Here is a 3,857-nt window from a genome sequence, read left to right on the forward strand (position 1 = left end):
CTTGAAAATGAGCAGGTTTTATTGGGACTGATGGCAGGTCCTGATCTTGCAAGGATTTAGGTGGATAGGTCAGTCATAAGGGCTCTGTCTTGGGTTTGATGGGGGGATTTAGGGTGGCTGGGGCATGGCCAGAGGCAATGAGCTGTGCAGTCGGGACAGCTCAGTGAGATGCAGCCCTTATGGCATCAGACAGCAATTGCTGTTTGGGTATAAAAAGCAGCATTTTGGGAGTGGTCATGTGTGTGGCTTGGGTGCCTGGTATGGGAACAGCAGCCTAGGGATGGAAGGAAAAGGGTTTCCCATTGGGATTTCCCATGGAATTTTCATTTTATTTTGCCAATGTGAAAGCTGAGACTGACTAGTGCTCAGAGGTGAGGACTGAGGAGCCTGCAGGGAACATGCCAGAAGTCACAATTTAGGTCTGATCACTCTGCAGTCATCTGTCACTGAGATGCGCACAGGCTTGTCTGGGTGTCTTTAGTGGTGCTGCTCATAGCTGGTCCTCTTTTGAACCTGATAGAATTGAACAACACAGTCTTAAACCTGGTTTTTTAAGGTTTAGGGCTATTCAGTGCTCTATTATAATGGTGAAATCCAGAAATGGAAGGTGAACGTAGTTTATAAATCATCTTTTTCAGTGAGTTCTGAAACATTGTCTATCAGTTCACTTTATTAGCTGGATTTTTAGCAGTACAAAGTGTGACCACCATCATCTCAGTTTAATTAAAAACGTATATACATTGTGACAGCATATGGATTATGTGGAGACTTGTATTAGCCTGATGGATTTTCATACTGATCACATACAGTGTCATGATTTAGACCATTGGGGTTTTTTTATGAGCTTTTATTCTTCTTGCATCAGTTTCCAGCATCATTTCTGCTGACAGATGCTGCTTAGGACAGAGAGGTATTTTTATTCCCTTACACTTGGATTGGATCAAACGTCTTTTTCCATGTAGCTCAAGTTTCTGCAGTGGAGTTACTCCTAATTTACTACTTCGAGAAGAAACTCGTAGTCCTTTTTGTGACCTCCTTTAGAAGAAGTTGAGATTTTTTTTGGCATACGTGCATGTGGTCTATTAATTTCCACCTCCTACCAATTGCAGGAATTCATGCTTGTAAATAGTATGAAAAATTTAATGCAAATAAAGAGAGACAGATTGAAAATCCAGCATTTGGTCATCTATTTTTTTCCTAGCTGGAATCGGTGAGATGTTGAGACTTGCAGGGCATTGTTTCTGGCATTGATAAGGGTCTCTCATGCTCTTATATAAAATGCTAAATTAACAATAATCAGCCTCCATGACTTACAGCCCTGCTAAGCGCATAGCTTGCCTTTCTCTCAGGCCTTCTCTGAATCCACAGATCTGAAGGCTTTTTTCCCTGTGATCTGAGAAAGCAAAATTCCTGACAAAACTAATGACTTGGGGCTCCTGCGGCATTTTAAAACCTTTTCTTTTTCCCCATGAGTGGCTGCCTAATGTGATTGGGATTTCAGCGACTGTTTGCATTATTTCCTCCCTGCAGTTGGGGATATTCAGCATCATTAGCTTGGCTGGCTGATCTGCACAGCGGTAGCTCTCCAGTGATTTTTTTCAGTCCACATAATCTAGATAGTTTATTGCCATACATGTTGGGCAATGGTACACAATGTATAATTAAAAAACATTTTCACGTCCTTATATGTGCTGTGATGTTGTGGCAAATGTATAAGACAGGTGAAGGAGCAGAAATTTCTTGAGCTGGTAGTAAGTGTTATATTCTCAGCGGAGACCCCTTCAGACCAAGCAGTGACCAGACAGCGGAGCAATTGCTTCCAAGTCCTGGAAAGTGGAGGAAAAGAAAAATCTGCTGTAGATGTAGCAGCTGGATTTGCACTTTCTGCTTTTCCATTCCCACTCAGCTGCTGGCAGGAGGGGCAGCCCCGGCTCTTGGCCCCATCTTTTCTCTCCAGGTTGGCAGAACTTTCCGTCCCCATCCATGGGGCAACAAATCTGTCCCCTCTCCTGGGAAACGGTGATTTGATTCTGCTGGAAAACTCAGCTGTGGACAAAAGCAACTAAACATTGGCAAAATCTGCTGCTGCCAAGCCCCGCCACAACCACTGCGGCTACTTAAATGCTTAATATAAATAAGATTTGGCCTGAAATTTGCACCTTGCAAGCGTAGAGTGCGGATGCTGCCTCTGGCTGGCTCATGTGCTGCTCTCATCAGCGTTCCTGCAAGAGCGGAGTGACTGGCCTGGCCATGCTGAGCCAGGGAAGCTCTGGGATGAAGCAGCAAAACGCCGCCTCGCCAACTGATGGTCAGTCCCACGTTCAAAGTGGCCACTTCCTGCTCATCCCAGTGGCCACCACCACCGGCGTGGCCTTGCCTCTGGGCCTGCTTAGCCTCACATGCAAAGGCGCAACTTCCACTGGCCTTGTGCCTTTGTTGGCTCCAGATAGTTTGAAAATGCATCAGTAGCTCGCAGCCAAGTGACACACGTGGCTGGAGAAGAGGGCAACGATGAGCTCTTAGCGCAGCTCGATGCAAATGCTTCACTGTGGAGCAGTTGATTTCTCAGAGATGCTTTGGGAGAAATAAACAAATTGTTTGCTCTGAGCAACAGGGCCTGGAAGTTAAACCAGACTTTTCATTGCCAGAGGTCGGAAGAAATGGCAGGAGGGTGTGTGCAAAGCCCTGGGGTGATGCCAGCCACCCCGCTTCACAGCAGTAACTCCCTTTTGCCAACTCGTTCCCCATCACAGAGAACCCAGCCACTATGGACACCACAGCTGGGCTCGGGATCCTGGTCCTGACCAGTGCTGGCACTGCCCCGCAGCCACTGTCTTTGTCACCACTCCTGCTACCAAAAGTGAATTTCTTGTGCACGGGAGTTTGTTTTTTCCCATCAAAGTTTGGGGCTCTGGAAAGCTGAGAGTTAATGTCAGTCCCCCAGTCATGGAGCTGGACGGGTGCTGTCCCATGGCCCTCGGTGGCTTCTTTTGTTGTTTCATTGTCCCCCAGCAACTACGTGGCAGAGCATTGATTTTCATCCTCGTGGGCACCCACGGATCCGTGGTCAGGTGCTGATCCCATGCACGAGTGGTTGAGATGTTTAAGTTGAAAGAAATCTGCCCTGTGAACGCTTCGGGAAGGATCCATGTCAGAGGGAAGAAAAAGTCAGGGCTTTAAGAAGTCAGAACTGAAAAAAATCCAGTTAAGCTCCCCTCGATTGCAGATTGAAGGAGCTCTGGTACGTTGGCTGCTGCGAGCAGGGCTGCTCCACGCTGCAGATCCAGGCAGTTTTAAGGCAATTAAGGGGAATTTAGGAGCAGCCCATGTTTCTTGTTGTAGCAGAAGTGTCCTGGTGTCTTTCGTGTCCCCGGGGAGACCTTGGGGCTGGGCCCGTGGGGTCCCCACGCCTGCCCACCCTCCCAGCACCTTACCCACAAGGGAGGTGGAGGGGGGTGCGGTGGGAGCCGGCTGGCCCTGGGTGGGGGTTAATTAGGGAGAGTGGGGGGTTTGGGGGGGGTGATCCCCGTGCGGGGGACACACACACACTCCTGTTCGTGGAGGGTCTGGGCAGTGGGATCCCTGCGTGGAGTAGGTCTGGTGGGGTGGGGTGGTCCCCACGCATGGGTGGGGAGATGCCGGGGTGGGGGGAGGTCTTTGGGGGTGTGTGTGTGGTGATTCCCACGCTTGGGTGGGGTCTGGGTGGATGCCCTCGCCCGCGTGGGAAACCTGGGTGGGAGGATCCCCGTCCGTGGGTGGGGTCTGGGTGGGGAGATCCCTGGGGATCCCTCGTGGGAGGAGGTCTGGGTGGGTGATGAGGGATTCCCTGCGTGGGGAGGGGGAGGGACTGTCTCTTA

Source organism: Athene cunicularia (genome assembly GCF_003259725.1).
Source record: "Athene cunicularia isolate RWA chromosome 5 unlocalized genomic scaffold, athCun1 chr5_part1, whole genome shotgun sequence".
NCBI classification, from domain to species: domain Eukaryota; kingdom Metazoa; phylum Chordata; class Aves; order Strigiformes; family Strigidae; genus Athene; species Athene cunicularia.